At 50.1% G+C, this 18,042-nt stretch overlaps 2 protein-coding genes across 2 annotated transcripts in view; both read left to right on the forward strand.

Annotated features, from left to right (window-relative positions):
* The first annotated feature begins 7,859 nt into the window (after nt 1-7,859).
* Nucleotides 7,860-18,042, forward strand: part of PLXNA4 (plexin A4) — a 450,027-nt gene continuing 439,844 nt past the window's right edge. The window contains exon 1 of the mRNA XM_050782490.1: nt 7,860-8,293. The gene's annotated coding sequence lies outside the window, so the exon portion shown is untranslated. The remainder of the gene's footprint in view (nt 8,294-18,042) is intronic.
* Nucleotides 17,455-18,042, forward strand: part of PODXL (podocalyxin like) — a 1,065,326-nt gene continuing 1,064,738 nt past the window's right edge. Inside the window, exon 1 of the mRNA XM_050782501.1 lies at nt 17,455-17,458. The gene's annotated coding sequence lies outside the window, so the exon portion shown is untranslated. The remainder of the gene's footprint in view (nt 17,459-18,042) is intronic.

Here is an 18,042-nt window from a genome sequence, read left to right on the forward strand (position 1 = left end):
TATCGTTCTCTCACTCTGAGGTTTCTGCTGTTTTTTGTGTATCCTTCCAAAATGTCCTATGTATGTACAAGCCTATTTTGTATACTCAAAATATGCAAAGATATACACGAATACACCGTTCTGCATTTTGCTGTTGTTTTTCAGAGCAGCATACATAGATTTACTTCATTTTGTTTTCATTTTGTTTTACATCTGCACCATGTTCTGTTGTATGGATATATGGTAATTTTAACAGCAGTGCTTTGAGGAAATGAAAACAGAATTTCTGCCAAACCCAAGGCATAAATCTTAAGTTTGAGGTGGAGGGAGTAAATGACAGGTGTTACCAGATGTATATTTCAAGCTTCCTATGCACCTGTGGGTCACGTCAACATCCCTTGCCTCAGTTTACCTAGCAGGAAAAGAATAACAAATTGATTTTAGCGTCAAAAACCATGAGTAAAGGCTCCTTACCTATAAGACTTGGAAAGAACAGCTAATAGAAAGATTCCATATTAATATTTTCTTATAATCAAAAGATGGGGTATGCACAGAAAGAAACTCTTACTCTGACCCTGAACTGGGCTGATGCAGTTCATGTATCTGATGGGTTCCTATGAACAATTATTTGAGAACTGGGCAGGCCTGGGCTGACCTACCTTATACAGGCCCATCATTGGACCTGCCAGAAGTGTACTGGAAGGTGTTTAACAATCAGCTCTCCACAAAAACAAAAGCCCCGATTTGTAGCATGTGCCAATTTCCATGGTGCAAATACATCCACAGTGGCTGATTTCCAGCTGCTGGCCTGGCATTGCTGGCTGCAAAGTTGGGGAGAGATGGCATGATTGGCCCTCCCCAAGCCTCATGTGCTACCACACACCTCTGTGGACTTCAGGCTTCGAGGGTACCTGCTCTCTCTGGACTCCACAAGGGACACATCACATCTGTGAAGGTTACAGTCAGCAGGGGTGCATTAGGAGAAAGCCCTTTAAAAACAGAGGAAGAATATTGGGCCTAGCCAGGAAAATAGGGCCAGAAGGAGAAGGGAGCCAGGCCGCAGAGTCCTGGAGGCAGACACTAAAGTGGAGAGAGGTCACCTCGGGCCTAAGCCCTGTCCTCAGAATCCCCAAGGCAACTGTCTGCGGCTGTCTTTCTCCACTTCGCATAGGCACCACTGTCCCTTCATTCTTCTTCCTCTTTGCCTCTTTCTTCCCTTCTTCTCTCGTCCTAACCCTTGTATATGCCTTGGACTTGCTGATAGCCTGCAGGCTCCACTGAGCTCTCTGGAAGCTGCTGAGGGCACAGGAGAGAAGGTGATGCGAGAAGTTCTCAAGGAGAATGGTGTGTAGGGAAAGTGGATGATTAGCTTTCAATCACATCTCGCTTCTAGTCTCTTTTTACACTACCTGCCATCTATGGGAAGCATCCTTGGGCCTCCCTCCTGCCCTGTGGTGCAACACGGGTCAGGATCAGATGTAGGGAACGCTTTCTGCACCACTAGGCCTGGTGCTTGACAGGTGCAAGGCCTCACCCTGGAACCTCATTCAACCTCACCTCCAAAAGATTCTCTGGCAGAGGCAGGTGCCAGACAGCTTGTGAAAGTGAACAGGACCTGGCACAACTTTCTGCCTCTCTCTTGAATGTCTCTGATGGCCAATACCCTGGAACTGAACTGATGATGGCCCATCTCAGGTGAGTGCTGGATTTCAGTATTCTGTATGTGGATGCTTTCAAGCCTCTTCATTAGGTTTTCTCATTTCCATGTAACACACTGAGATGTACTAAGAGGCTTAACTCAGGAGCTCTGAAGGGAGTGACTGGCAGGACATCTATTGGTGCCCAGTCCTGACCAGCATGAGACTATCATGCATCAAGCATTCCCCTCTTTTTCCTTCTCATTCTAAAGCCAAGTGGGCTCAAATAATAAGCTTAAGAGGTTAATGAGGTCAAGGTCAGAGGAATGATATCTTCCCTGCAAATCACTGTATTTGTTATCTGTTACTGCATACCAAATCCCTGGCATAAAACCATATCTTATCTCTGCTCTGTGATGTCTGGGACCTCAGTTGGAAGCTTCTGAAGGCTGAAATCATCTGAAGGCTGAACTGGGGCTGGAGGATGGGCTCCTAGGGTGGCTTGCTCATGGGGATGGCAAGCTGGCACTGGTTGGTGGTGGGTAGGCTCAGTTTCTCACCACATGGCAGGTTCAAGGGCCTCAAGAGACCAAGCTGGAAGATAAAATGTCTTTTTTGACCTAGCCTTGGACACTGTCACTTCTTGGTCGGTTAAGTCAGCTCTGATTCAGTGTGGGAGCAGACTGCATGAGGGCATGAATACCTCTGGTTGAGAGTCACTGGGGCCATTTTGGAGGCTGGCAACCACAGTCACTTAGAACAGCTTACACTCAGACCACCTGGCAACCATCTTGTAAATGTGTTACCAGGCAAGAGCCTTCAACCCATCAGCACAAATCCATCTTCATCACAAGGAAAACAACCTGAGACCTTTCGGTTATGTGCACCCCAGTCTGAGGGGCCAAGTGACTCATTTAAACCAGGCAGTGCCGAGAGAGAGACGTGCCATGTGGGAGACATGAACTGTATCCAGTCCTTGGAATTCAGGCATACTATGGGATCTTATGCCTCCCAGGACTTAACCCCCAGAAGTGTTACACTGAGGTATTTCTCCTTTCTTGTTGTAGCAAGACATGGCTTTGGCCAGATCTGGGACTCTGTTGTTTCTGGCCAATGGAGTTAGGTCACGCCACCTCCCTCCCTCGATCTCCCCTTACCTCACAATATCCTCTAACTTCTGGTTTCTGTGGTTAAAAAGACAAGTTTTTTTTTTTTGTTGTTGTTAGTTAGTTGAAAGAGAAGGAAGCATTCTGGAGAGGGGGCAATAGATGAAATGGTCTGGGGAAGAAGGGGAGTAAGACTCGGACCATGGGAGGCATGGGAGTTGTTTTGGTGCCCAGAAGATCAAGATCCACAGTGTGTTTGTGTGTGTGTGTGTGTGTGTGTGTGTGTGTGTGTGTAGGAGGAGAGGGGTGTCCTCCCTACTTAAACACCAATCCCCTGGTGTGGCTTAGAAAGCCATGGCACTGCAGCAGAGCTTGCCATGTCCAGCAGTGCAGCCTGGTGGAGGTGCCCTTACAGAGGGCAGCCACAGAGCTGGCAATGCAGAGATGTCCTTCCATCAAATGGCTCATGGGCAGTGGATTTGCAAGAGGGTACTCGTGGTGAATGAAGTGGTCAGACTTGTTCCTAAGCACAGGGGGTCTCTGACATAATGGGAAGAGACAGGGAGGGGTTTCTCGGTGGTGGCCAAAGTCTTATCTGAGCAGAAAAGGCTGGGAGTTGAGATTTGAATGTTAATATCTCTGCTCATTTGCACCCATATGCTAGGGAAGCCTGGAACAGTTGGGTCTGCTATGAATACCCAGCCACCAAGTTCAACCTACTAGTAGGCACTGTGGTGACACAAGGATGTTCCTCCCCTCATCTTCCTCGAAAGGCAGTCACTTCTCCTTTCTGCTTTACTGCTCCATGGTCCAGTCTCGAAGACTTGGCTTAGAGGTCCACTTAGTCCCTTGGGAGACAGAGGGAAGAATAAGTTAGTTTGAATGGACTGAGAATCTTGAGAGCTGCCGTCCATGCCTTGAAATGGCAGCATTCAAGGAGGATGCAGATTAAAGGCTGCTGGAGTGTGCTGTGGACATCTGGTGACACATGCAGAAAGCAGGGGCCAGAGGGGACCCTGGCCTCACCCATGTCACTGCAGAAGGCTACTCTTGCCTCCTCTGCTGAGCTGTGGGATACTGATGATATTTCTGCTGTCCTGCAGGTGGCGCCACAATTTAGGTTTTTAAGCTGCTGCCTGCCTGCCTGTGGTTTCTGTCCAGTGCAAGGTACAAGACCCAGCCGTGAGGGCAGCTCTTGGGGAAAAGAAAAGGTCTCTCCAGCACCACCAGGCTCTGGTGATTTATTTAACGAGCAAATCTGGCTTTGATCAACTTAAATAGCAGCACTGTTCCTAGGCTAATAAAATGGTGGTAGCTAAGTGAAGGGAAATTTAAGGGTTTCTTCTCCTCTTTCCTATTAAACTGGTCCTTTTATTCAGCCGTGAGAGATGAACTAATACTTTTTCTGTCTAAACCCAGCAATAAACCCCAACCCAAGTCCCACAAACATAGCTTCTTTAGAAAACAGGACTCTCTGAAGCAATATGCCATTTAGCTTCTCCCTCTTGTGGCCGTGGGTCCAGACAATGACATAACCAGCTTCACGACCAGACAAGGGACAGAGGGAGTGACTCTCAGAGCCATTGTCAGTAGGGGACGGCTAGATGGTCCTACTTGTGTCTCCCTTAGCCCTCGTCAGTTGGAGGGGGTAGAGGAGGTGTGAGAGCCAAAAGAGCTTGTACCTAATGCAGAAACACATTTTGAACTGTGGTAAGATGCTGCCTTTGCCTGTGTGTTCATTCATGGGGTGCGGACAAGACAGCAGAAGGCCTACCCTCATTGTATCATTCTATTTGAAAATAAAAAAGATACGTTTGTCTGGAAAGTGACCCTAATTCCCTACATGTGTTTTGTACTTACCTTTGAGTTTCAAAGCACATTAATAAGATGGTATATCCTTTGAATGTCATTGCAACTCTAAGGGGCAAATGTGTCAAATGAGAGATGAAGTATCATTGAGAGGGCGTGACCTGCTCCAAATTATAAAGCCGATGACAGGACCAGAAGTAGGACATGTGTCTTCTAACTTCCAATGTGGAGGCTCTACTCATCCCACCCCATTCCATTCTCCTAACTTAAGGGAGTCAATCCAATGGGCCATCACTGAAAAAAAAAATCCTCTACTGCGGCTAATTTGACCCTTTCTGCTCCTCCTTCTGATAATATGATAACTGCCCCCTTCAGTATGCCTTTCACCATGTTATTCAGTGAAAGGAAAGCAGGGAAAAGGCAATTTGAGATATGGCCCCATTAACAACGGAGAGCTGGCTGGGCCCCTCACCTGCTCATAGCTGGTCCAGCTTTTTGCTGTATGTCTTCCCTGTCATTTGGCTCTGTTATTACTCTTCAGGCACCACATGGCATTCATTTCTCTGAATGAAAATAAATGACACCACACACTAGGCAGGAGATAAAGAATAATAAACACATTTTATTTGCCACCTCTGAAAAAAAAGAAAAAGAAAAAGGTCTTTGACTTCCCGTCTATCCATCAGGAAATGGGCCTGGAACTCAAGCCATATTCACACACACACACACACACACACACACACACACACACACAAACACACACACGCCTGATACGAGGAGGAAAAAGACAATCAGATTGTATTAAAAATACATGCCAGAATGACTGAGAATGGAGACAGAGCTGTTTTCTCACCTTCCCCCCTTCCTTTCAGCATTTTATGGGATACTGAGTGGCCAACAGATATTCAGAAGGAGTACCCCCTGCCCTGCTTTTATTGAACAATATTCCTTAAGTAACCCATTAGGGACTTTCGTGGGGCTATCTGGGCTCTCACTTGTGGGAATGGACTGTGATGGTCCCATGCAGCAATTTTAAAAGGGGCACCTAGAAGCAGTGCCAGGATCAGGTGATGCAAACCTTACATGGATCTGGGGGTGAGGGGGCTTCCTTCGATTTTGTATCCTCAGTGCCCGGCTGGCCTCATGCTAATCCCAGTCTTGCACAGAGAGACATTTGGCCCTGGGCTTCCTCCACCCCGGAAGGATGTCCAAGAGGCAGTAGCATTGAGTGATTTTGTTATGTGTGTCTCTGGACTTCTGAAACTAACCTGATATTGTGTGCTTTATCTAGAGTCTGGGATTCAGGGTTTCTGGGAAGAGTGGAGCCAGATCAATGTATTCACGTAAGCTTAATAAGATAACTCCTTGCTGCTCTCTGGGCCATGCAATACTTAGCAGAGAACCAGAGACTAAAAGGGCTCCACGCTGTCTCCTGGAATATCCTTTAACCAAAGAATCAAACATCTGGTTTACTCCTCATTCTGGCTTGGTTCATCTTCTCATTGGTGAGAGCAAAGTTTCAGTGGGGTCCTCTATGGGTGGGCCAAGCCTGACCTACATGTGCTGCTCACCTTGGGGCTTGTTTAAACTATCATCTCACAGCTCCGTTCAAAGGCTCCCCAATTCACACAACTTTGTTTTCTGTGAGAATATAACCCATATAGGGAGGTATAGGAATTTATGCCATTATCAACCATGTCCATCTAATAAGGAGGCTCTGAGATGTTTTGATGGGAGGGACAGTAATGGGCAGGGAGTTGCTGGGTGTGAGGACACGGAAAACTAAAGAAGGGACAGGAGAGAGGAGGCCAAGAGCCGTTGACTCCTTTAGAGGGTCGTCCTTGATGGTTGCCTATCCCAGGGAATGCCTACTGGACACTGCTGAAGGTGCCACTTCCCTGAGACTATGCTGGGAGCCAGGATGAGGATGAGGGAGGTATGCACAGAGTTGCGATAACAGGTGTGGGAATCCCTTTGGGTTCTCTTGGTGGGTGGGCCCATTCCTAACAGGATCTAGGCAGAGGTGGGAGGTAGTGCCACCCACTCCCCATCTCCACTGCCTAAACCAGAACCACATGGTAATTTCTTTCTTTGGACTTCAGAAACCACCCTGATGTTGGCATGGTCTGTTTTGGATGTAGTCTAGGATCCAGGGTTTCAGAGAAGAGAGGAGCCAGGAGAACTGCTCAGTATAAACATGACTGGAAAAGTCAGGTTACCAAACCAGCTCTGGGGCACTGACCACTCATGTTCTCTCGTGCAGGCCTTGTGCCCTCGGTGTCCTCGGCCTCCTTGGGTGCCATGTGGGGGTGACTTGGTGGGGTGTTGGGAGGGGTTCTGAGTAGGAATGGGTGTATGCCTCGGCGTCAGTGTGCGCTCGTGTCAGCTCTGAGCACCTGAGGGTCCCTCCGACGGCCAGCGCCCAGAGCTGTACCTTCCGAGGCGGCTGGGTGCCTCCCTCTGAGCGCGCGCCTTGCGCCCGGGTCACCCATGTATGCCCCCCTCTCCGCCCCACATCGCCACTGCCAGGGTGGCTCCGTGCGGGCCGAGGGGACCCAGGGGGGTGTCGGCAAACATTGGTAGGGCGAGAGCCGGCGAGCCAGGCGGCGGCGGGTGGGAGAGTGTAGGGAGGCGCCCCCTGCCCCCTCTGCCAGCAGCTCTCCCTCGGTCTAGATGTCAGCCGCGAGCTCCGAGCCAGCGAGAGCGAGCCAGAGAGGGAGCGGCGGCGGGCGGCGGGCGGCGGGCGGCGGGGAGGAGAGGAGGCGAGGCGAGGGAGGGAGGAAGGGAAGCAGGGAGGGCGGGAGGGAGGAGAGGAGGACCCAGAGAGCGCCAGGCAGCTGGAGTTTTTGCAGCGCTTGGCCGGGCTTCAATGCACAGCAGCAGCGAGCCGCGGCGGCAGCAGGCAGCCCGGGAGCTCCGGCGGCGGCCGAGCCAGCGGCGGCCCCGCTCCCTGCCCCCTGCAAACTTTGCTAGCAGCCCGCCCGGGGGGCCGGGGGCGCGCCCGGGAGGCCCGGCTCGGCCCGCGGCCGAGCTCTCCTCTGCCGCAGCGCCAGCCGCCGCCACCACCACCGCCGCAGCCCCGCGCCTCCCCGGGGAGCAGCCGGCGGCTCCCGAGGCCCCCCAGCCCCGGCCCCAGGGCACTGCCCGGCGAATCCCCCGGCAAGGGTGGGGGCTGCAGCGGCGCGGCCGGCCGCGGGCTGCCGGGGGGCGGCCGCCGCTACCCAGAGAGGCGCGCAGAGGCGCCGAGAGCGCTCCCCGGCGGGTCCCCCGCGCACTCGCCGCGCCCGGGCAGCGGCCCGACCGGGCGAGCATGGGCGGCGCGGAGTGACGCCGCTGTGCCCGCTTGGCATCAAGGACATTCAGCCCGCGGGGGTGGGGACGAAGGGGGGCAGCCCCGCGTCGCCACCGCAGCCCCCGAGAGCCGCCGCCGCTGCTTAGACTCCGGGGTTGGGTGGAGGAAAGGGGTGTTCGGAATCGATCCCCATTTTCCGACCTTCTTGTTGGACATTACTCCCACCTTGGACGCCGCAAGAGGAGCTGTCAAGCCCCGCAGGCTCTGATTCGGCGCCCTCCGCGTTCCTCGGTTGCTCCCGGCTTCCCTGTGCCTCGGTGGAGTATTTGCGTTCGGGGCTGGGGCTGGAGGAGGCAGCCACACGCGCGCACACGCACACGTTCAGAGGAGGGCGAGAGGCAGCGGCATAGTCTCCATCTGCAGTGTCAATGCGGCGCTCCCGCTGAAGGAGGGAAACGCGGCGCGTCCAGGTAAGGAGCCGGCCAGCCGGGGAACGGGGCCGGGCGGGCGGTGAGGGCAGCGCGGTCGGAGAGACCCGGGCCGGGTCGGCCCGGGAATCCTCGGTGCCCTGGAGCCAGCCCGCGGCACACGCACACACACACACGCAGGCACACACACAGATCCACACCGGCACACACGGCGCTCGCGCACCTGCCCACGTCCCACCTGGACGCCCGCGGAGGTGCAGCGGCCGGAGCAGGGATTTCCCGGGTGCGTTCTCCTCTCACTCTCCCGGACTCAGACTTCTCTTTCCCGGACTTTCGGGGTGGGATTCTGTGTATTCCCGGCTCTGCCTCCCACCCGAAAAGGTTGAGGGAGCGATTTTTTAGCTCTCAGCCCCTTTCATCCCTAGCTGGGCTTTAAAACGGGAGAAGTCCTGGGAGGTCTCCGGAGACCCACCCAGTGTCATCGCGGCCCCGTGGCCTTTGGACACCCTGGGATTTCAACGGGAGACAGAACCACAGATATTCGGCCGCCTATTTGGAGAGAGTGATGGCCCAACGCGTGGAGAGGAGGCCACATAGGCGGTTGGGGCTGCAGTTCTGTAGGGCGGTGCATATGGAACAGACACTGCGTTTCCCCAGTAAGAGGCAGCACAAACGCCTTTCTGAAGCGTGGCACTGCTTCCCCGGGAATGCGCCGAGATTTCAGACAGAAAGCGGCTTAAAGCATCGCCGCGTATGTTGCTTGTCTAGGGAAGGTACGGGGGTCATATCCTCCTTAAAAGGTATGACCTTATTCACAGCCTCAGTCCCTGCTTAGCAGCAAGGAGACAGGGCTTGGAGACACAGGACTTGGGTCCCCTCTCACCTCCCTACCCTTCCTTGGCACATGGGGCTGCCTTCCCCGGTGCCTCCGGCTGGCGAACACCTGTCACATGCCTTTCGAGGTGTGTGTCTGAGAGAGATAACTAGAAGGGGGAAGCACGAGGGGTGTAGTTCTCCAAAAGAGGAGGCTTCCCTCCCTCACGACCGCGGCGGGAGGCGGTGCCCACTGGAGGAGGCAAAGCATTCATGGGTCTGCCAGCGTCCCCCAGAGCCCAGGGCTGCTCCGAGTGTAGAACCACTCCACAGAAGCCCGTTCTTTAAGGTCCTATTTCCCGAAAGCATTTTCGTTCTTGTTCTCTCTGGCTGGAGTTTCACAGGCTGCTCATTTTAACTTTTTCTGGAGGAGGTAGGAAGTGTCTGGGGTTCTAAGAGGCTTTTCCATAGTTCCCTTCTTAGGGTCTAAGAGCAACTCATTTAGGGTCTCAGTTGTCATAGGGAGAAGAACATGAGCTCCAAAACAAATTTGGAATTGAATATACATGTACAAGCTCCTGCGTTTCTGGAGCTGTCCCTTTGAGGTACCTTTCTGGGCAACCTGATCATATCATTCTCCCCCAGAACTGAGTAAGCTTGTACCCTCTGTCCAAGATCATGTGTTCAGAGTATCCCACAAACCCACCAGTGGGAAAAATATGTTACGAGTCTTCCAGAACATGATGGGAGAGGAGCAAACATTCTTTTGAACAAGGAGGCCTCAGTGCTAGGCTCAGAATTTGGGTTGTTTTTGTAAATCCTGAAGATGGGGGCTGAATGAAACGGCTTTTTCAGCACCCTGACTCCGCTATTTCCAAACTTTTTTCAGCTCCTGCAAAGGTCTCTGGCTAGGCTGGGGAGAAGCGCAGACGCCCCGGGAGGGAGATTGTATTCCCGCTGTGTGCTGTGTGAGCTGCCCTTTGATTGACTGAAAAGCGTAGATGGAATAAAGCAGATCTCTCACAATGGGGAGACCCCAGTAGGGAGAAGAAACCTTATTTGCTTTTTAAGCATGGTGGGCGTGTGCACACACATACACACCCAAGATATATACCCACATGCGTTCTCAGAGTCTGGCTAAATGTGGTCAGCTCCCCTAGTCATGTGTGACAATGGGGTCCACCTCTGTCTTCCGGGCTGTGGAAGAAATGGAACATTTCTCCCCACATGCCCCTCGAGGGCGTGGACAGGTAGGTCCCACCTACTTGTACAGCAGCACATGGTTTGCAATAGAAATAATGAGCTCCAGCAACAGTGGGTGCCTCCCAGGTAAACAGTCCCTCACGAGACCTGGAAGAGGCAAAGGGATAGGGTACAGGATCTTCCTGAAATGTCTGCATCTTCCCTGCAGACCTCCACTCCTTTCTCTGCTTTCCTCTCTACCCTCTTTCCTTTCTCATGTATTTGCAGCCTCAGGATCCATCATTTTAATGCAAAGCCAGCAGTCATTATGCTGGTTATAAGCTAAACATCTGGGTTCAAACAATCTCCGCACTTTCCGCACTTAGCATTAGGTACCAATTTGGTTTCTAGGACAAGGCAGGCATTAATTAACATCTCTGTAAAGCGGAGTATATATCACGTTTTCCTGGCTCTCTTGCCCAGCCCTGGAGCATGCCATGCTGTCATTCACCCTCTCTGCCACTCTTCTGTGTCCTTCCTTTTAAGTTCTCTGAGGTCTTTCTCACTGGGAAGGGATTCACACTAGAAAAACTCCAGCCATGAATGCTTCTTTTCAGCAGACCCTCACTGCCTGGTAGATGGTGCTTAAGGCAGCTCTCCTGTGAGCACTAGGCGTGGGTCACCTGCAAGCTGCTCCTTCTTGCCCAATCACACCCTCCCGGGGCTCTCCTCTGTCCTCCCAGGACTTCACCCTGGATGCCCACTAGGACACTGCAGACATTTCTGGAGGACTCCAAGGCAGTCAACTTGTTTCCTTTCTCCTTCTCCGTGCCTTTCTGTCGCCTGCTGCTGCTACTCCCTGCAGACAGGGAAATCTGCATGGCAGAGTCTGCCTACATACACTTGGCCTCGGGATCCTTTTCATCACAATGAGGGCTGCTGGGAATGAAGTGGGGGCTTTCTAGGATGGCAGCAGTCCTGAAGTGGGAGAGAGCTAAAGGGGCTGGGTCATTAACCGCTCTTGGTTCATAGTTATCATCAGGCTTTGATGCAAAGAAATCGCAGTGGATCTCTCTACTTCTAGCCAGCTAGGGGGCATTTCTTAGCTGCTTCTCCCCATCCTCACCTAGAGAAGGCATACGCAGACAATGAACATCAGAGACCTGTTGGAGTGGCTCTGTGGTGGGTTACAAGGGGGCGGCAGCAATACAGAAAACACGACCGTGATCTTGGCTGTCATTAGACTATGCAACAGATGTGCCAGTGTCTCTTCTCTTCTTATTTGTGTCCAGCGCTACCCAATGTGAAACTAGCTCAGACCCTGGGCTATTGAGTAGGTTCATTTCCCTCCCTTGACACCTCCCTTCCTCTCCCTCCAACCCCCACTTCTCCGCCCCCACCATTTGCTAATCTACCTCTTGGCTTTGTGCGCACATCCGCCAGCCCATTCGCCCTCAAATTTGCGGCACTCCAAGAAATCAATATAACATGAATTTAACGACAGCTGGATGATTAAGTGTTATTTATATTTAAGAGCGGCATTTTAAAAAGACGTCTCACTAATAAATCAAACGGCTGTTTGGGAGATGCACATGATTAGGATAATTGGCCTATAGGCTCTATCGAGCTATGCTTGGTCCCCACAGGGCCCCGTGGACAGGACACTGTCTCTTTAAAAGCTGCAAGCTCCACTGCTCCCTCCCGGGACTCCCACCTGATCCCCTCTAGCTGCCCAGACTTTCTCTTTCTTCTTTCACGTTGTCCTCACTGCCCAGGCTGCACCATTCAAGTTGTAGTAGGAAGGTGGAGCCTGTAGGGAGACTGAAGGGGGCTCTGCTGCTAAGTGGTAAGAGATGGATCTTGAAATGAAAGACAGGCAGGGGTCCTGATTCCCACAGCCCAGGCCTGTTCCTGAAGGAGGAGGCTGCTTCCCTGCCTGGTATAGAGCAGCCTGGAAGAAAAGCTTCCCGAGTCCCTGTGTAAGTCGGTGTAAGCCCCCACACCCCTGCCCTGTCCTGTGGCATCAGCCTCCCAAGGGAAGAGGCTGTGAGGATATTAGTATTAGTTTCAGTTCTTGTAAAAACAATGGAACGAAAGATGATAATTAATGATGATGGTGGCCAATATTTATTGAGCACTCATTTGGGCTAGGCACCATTTAAGTAGTTTGCCTCATAACAACCCAGATAGGCTATTACAGTCCCCATTTCCTCCAGGAGGAAACTGAGATGCAGGAGGTTAAAGACTTTGTCCCAGATCACACAGCCACTTAGTGATGGAGCCAAGTCTCACTTGTAAGCAATCTGACCTTTCTCCTCATCACTGTGCTGGTTGCCTCCTTAGAATATATGTGTTCACTGTATTGCTGCCCCTTTGGGAGGTTTATGGGCGAGGGCTGGGGAGGAAGTTTAGAATATCTGGTCCTAGTCTCTTGCACTACCTCTGTGATACCAGGCAAATGTATTTATTCATTGAGACTCTATTTGCCCATGCATCAAGGGGAATGAGTCTTCTCTTTGGCTGTTGGTAGGTTATAAAATTGCATGGATCATTCTAGCAGAGTGCCCAGGTCCTGAGGGTGACTGTCACCTCATTTGGCAATTCCCATTTTCTCCCAGGAAAAAATAAGGAGTGAATGAACGAATTGAGTGAAGTCCCCATCTTTACTTTAGACTCTCTGAGGCTCCAATTCTGATAGGAGTCTAGTTCTCCCTGCTGACTGCTTCAAGTTGCTAGTATTGTGGAAACAGCACTTTCTCATTTCGTCTTTAAAGTAGCTGTGCAAGGTAGGTATTGTTTATTCCCATTTTGACAACATAGAAACTAAGGCTGAGAAGAGAGTTTAGGTGAGATGTCTAAGGCCCCAGGTTGGTAAGGGATGGATGGTTTTTTCACTCTTGGGCAAAGATTCTTACCATTACACCACTCGCGGTAGGTGCTTGACATTTGTTCAGTCATGCATTTATCACTCCTAGAGTTTCTGACTTTAGGATCCAGAAACAGGGAAGAAATCTGTGCCTGGGGACATCATGCCATGCTGGGTGCCTGGATCCTATGGTGGTCGGAGCAGAGACTCATCAGATGTTGGTGCCAATGGACCATGTCGGGGGATAGCCATCCTGTAGCACTTAGAGGAATTTTGATAGGTCCCCATTTGCATGAAGAAAATAATTCAGACCTGAGATGGTGCAGGCCTAGGCAAGGCATCAGGAATTATATCCTGATGCCAAAAGGTGTAGGTGTGAATCCCTGAAGGAGCCCATGGGCCTGGTTGGGTTCTGTCCCAATCCAAAGCCAGGGCTAAGCTCAGTCCCTCTGGTCCAAATGTTTTAGGAAAAATCCACAAGTGAGGCACTTTGGTTACTTGCTTTTTTTTTTTTTTTTTTCTCCAAAAGACAAACTTTTATTCCATGCATTATTTCTTTGACTTCTCTACACTGTGAGGTGAGTGAAGGTTGTGTCCAACTTGAGGTGGCTAGAAGGGGTGTACCTGGAATTTTATCACCTCCCCTCTGAGGCAGCAGTAGGAATGAGTGGATAAAACACTGGCAGGTAACGTCCTGTGCACACTGGAACCAACAGGTGTTGGCGAGATCTCAGGCATCCTCTCTTTTCCTTCTGAGCTTGGATCTTCCCCTTCCCCTCTATGGTGTTTCCTCCATGAACCAGGATTCGCAACAGCAAATTGGATTTGGGGATGTTTTGTCACTCCAACACAAAACAGATCACTAGCTAAGAGGATAGAGCCTCCTCAGTCAATGCACTGAACATAGCCTCGCTGAATTAATTCCCAAGGTCTTACAGTGTAGAGTATTTTCATTATGAAGTGCGAGGAGAGAAGCAGTTGAGGAAGAGGTCACTGGAAATTTAGGAAAGGAAAACCATGGCAGTTGAAAGGCTTTCCCGGTCTTTGCTCAAGATCAGTTCCTTATCTGACATACTTACTGAACTCTTCTCGAAAGAGCACAGCTGGATTTCCCTTTTGGTAGTGTGGAGGCTCACACTAGAAGGTGAACCAATCATTCCTTGGCTTTGGCCCAGAGGCCAAGAGGAAAGAAATAAGCAAGGCATAGCTGGTGGATTGCTTCCGTTCTTGTGGCAGGGTTAGAGAGTGAGAGGAGACAGTAGCAGACTTCAGGATGTGCAACTGAAGAAGCAGCCTGCCTGGAATGTCAGCTAACGTTGCTAGAGTCAGTTGGAGTTCATTTTCTTCCTCTCCATCTCAGACCTGCTTTCCTGAAAATAATACTTAAAATAGAGCAGAGTTTCCCAAAGTATATGCTGTGGGGGATTAGGCATTACATACAAAAAAGTTTCCACAGTTTTGTATGTAATAGGCATTACATACAAAAAAGTTTCCACAGTCAAATAAATTTGCAAAACCCTGGGTGTAAAGCAAAGCTAAAGTTACTCCTTGCTGCAGGACTTCTCAGATCCTTTAATACACTCACATGGATTGTGAAATCACAAAAGTAGATATACTGTGTAGTGGACCTGGAATCCACTGAGAAACACTAAACTAAGACAGGCACTTTCCTATGTCTACTCTTAAATGTGAATAAAGAGGTGGCTTCTATGGTGAAAATTTCCACTGAACCTTTGCATTACATAAACCAAGTACTGGATTCTGGTGATTGTGTAAGCATTAGGTTCTCAAGCAGAATTGTGCCAGGCAGGTAGAGAGTCCACCTCTGGCCTCAGCATTTGCTCAGGCTTCTTCAGAGCCTATCCTGCCCCTTGTCTTTCCAAGGAAAGAGACGGCTACTTAGGCACATGTCCATTTTCTTAGGTTCCTAGATGATTCCAGTATGTCCCCTTGCTTAAAAACCACTGTTGTGGAAAAAGCTAGGCTTTGGATACAGATAGATGTAGAAAACTCTAACTAAAGCATCTTGGGAAAAATCATTTTATGTTTCAGTTTATTGTTTATAAAATGAGGAGGTTAGTCTAGATTGGTGATTAAACATATTTTAATATGTATACAGTGAAAGTCTTTGCTCCAGTGAAATTTTATGTGGAATTCCAATGCACAGAACAGATGCAAGCAGTACTGTTCTTGTCAAACCTATGGAGAGCCTGGACCTTGCCCCCTCTGCCTGTCTGTCCTTCACCCCAGTCACAGTCTGGGTTCCCTAGAAAGTAGAGCTCAAGGCAGAAGCTGTGTGTTACCACTTTATTGAGGGGTGGGGTCCTAGGGAAGCAAAAGTGAAGCAAAGGAGGAGAGGTAGGGAAGGAAGAAGAACAAATAGTGTGTTACCAAGCTGGCCCTGGCTTCCCAGTGAAAAGCAGCTGGTGGCTCAGTCACTCAGGAGGTATCCAGGGAAGCCTGGTGTGAACACTATATCTCAGAATAGTCTGTGGTGGAGAGGCACAGCCAGCAGTTAATCCACGGGTCCCTCTGGTCTGCTGTAGCTCATTGGTCACAGGTCAGCCCACGAGGCATCAGTCAACTCCTCTCACTTTGGGGTTGGGATACTAGGTCAAGCTAGAGCCTCTGTGGGTCAGACCCTGGGGCTGGGGCTTCCTTGGCTCTCCCTGCAGTAGGTATGTCAGAGTTACCCCTGCAGGAGCTCAGCCTTTGCCTCTGAAGGAAGAAAAGACAGCAAGAACTTTAGGATCAGAGGAATGGCAGAAAGCATCACTGGGGCCTCTCTTGTCCATTAAATACTGACCCTGTCTTCCTCCCTAAATACATATGCTTGCCCCTAACCACTGATTGATGTGAGCAACTCACTGACTTAGAGACGTGGGTCTGCGTTAGGGCATCTGCCTGAGAGGAGCGGCTCCTAGAGGGTAGGGTCAGCCCCTGCTTCAAGGAGTGTCTTGTTTAGTCAAGAGCTCAATTCATGCTTTTTAATAATGGTGAAGAAGCTGCTACTGGCAGTGGCAATGATAACAAGGGGAACAGGAAAATGACTGCAGCTCAGAATTGGCGTGGGGTGGTGTGATGTCGGGTGAGACTCTGCAGATTTGGGTAGATACATAAATTGGGAGTCTGGGATAATAATTTCCATGCAAGGAACATAAAGTTCTTCAGAACAGAGTCAGATGGCAAGACAGGGCAGGGTACTCCAATTAGGAGTCCCAGAATTCACGAGTCTATGTCAACACTAGTCGACTACACTGTGGGTTATCCAATTTAAACCCCAAATAGAAACCACATGAAGAACGGGTGCCAATCCGATATCGGGAGACTTTTCTAATGTTTTGGGACTTGTTAAACAACAGCAAGCCTTCCGCATAGTGGTGTGTGACTATCTCAGGGACGGCACGGCTGCTGGGAAGCAGGGAGAGGTCGTAATGACCTCTGCCACCCCCCTAGTTTTCAGAAATAATGAAAGCATTGAAATATAATGCAACAGGGGACATTTCTGCATAAACTATTTCCTGTAAGTCATTGCCTTTAGCTAGTCCTGCCCCTCATCAACATTTTTTACTACTCCTGTGCTTTGAAGGCCCTTTAGGGTCAGGCTGGGCAGAGGACTGATGGTCATGCTGTGCTTGTGACCTCTTTCCAGCTCTCTTGTCCATTAGATACTGACCCTGTCTTCCTCCCTGAATGCATTTGTCCCTAACCACTGATTGATGTGAGCAACTCACCGACCAAGAGACGTGGGCCTGCATTAGGGTGTCTGCCTGAGAGTTGCAGCTCCCAGAAGGTAGGGTCAGCCCCTGCTTCAAGCAGTTTTTGGTTTAATCAGTAACTCAATTCATGCTTTTTAATAATGGTGAAGAAGCTGCTACTGGCAGTGGCAATGAAAACAATGGGAATCATGTATTTCCTTATACTTTAGGTTGAGAGGGATCATTTCTTACTTCTTGTATACTCAGTGCCCAACCCAGAGCCTATCTTACTGGAAGCAATGGATAAATATTTGCTGTAAAAATAGAAGGAATAAATGGAGCAGGATAAGGTGGAGAAAAATGACCTTAAACATATCAATACTAGGGAAGTGTGAACCAGGCTAATATGGTGGGTTCTTGCTCTGCAGCAGGGACAGAGCCAAAAGTCAGGCTGACTGGCTATTCCAGAGGATTCAGATGAATCCAGATGGGTGCAGGCTGAGCCCCTCAGTCACCCTCCAGCATCCTGGGTCATAAAGGTCAGGGACAGGTAGGTGCAGTGCTATTGCTCATGGATGCACATGGAATTAAATTATTTCTCTCTGTGCAAAACTCACTATGGGTTTAGGCACTGATAGATTGGGGGGGAAGACCAAGCTGAATTTAGCGGAACATTCCAAAGACTAGTCTATAAAATCCTCCGTGGAAAAAGCGTTCTGTGACCAAGTAAGTTTTGCAAGCATCCTCTCTTTTGTCCTATTCACGGAGATGCACAAGGGTGAATTACAGGTGAAGAAGACCTGTTATTGGGAAACCTATTTATTCTTCGCCCACTGCTTTTCAGGTTATTGGGCCATGGGGATCCCTTTATGTGGGTGTATTTAAGCCTATTGATGTCTCCTGGAAAGAGGGTTCCCTAGAAAGGCATTTTGGGAGATGGTGGCCTTCAACCGGAAGCTTTCAAGTTTTGGTTTACTTCAGAGGTGAAAAAACCAGAAGAATGAATTCACTGTACTGATAAAATGGGGACTTGCAGGGACTTGTGGATCCAACTTTCAGAGGCACTGCCTGCCTCTTGTCCTTGTCATTTGCTTTTGAGACTCCCAGAAATGACTGCGAATTCTCACAAAACTTTAGCGACCGTGGCCTTGCGATCTGCCTTCAGGTGTATGTTTCATAAAGAAACCATTTCGAGAAGTGTGAATGCCACTCTGACAGGTCTGTGGACATGT

The sequence above is a fragment of the Macaca thibetana genome, chromosome 3 (assembly GCF_024542745.1).
Source record: "Macaca thibetana thibetana isolate TM-01 chromosome 3, ASM2454274v1, whole genome shotgun sequence".
NCBI lineage: Eukaryota > Metazoa > Chordata > Mammalia > Primates > Cercopithecidae > Macaca > Macaca thibetana.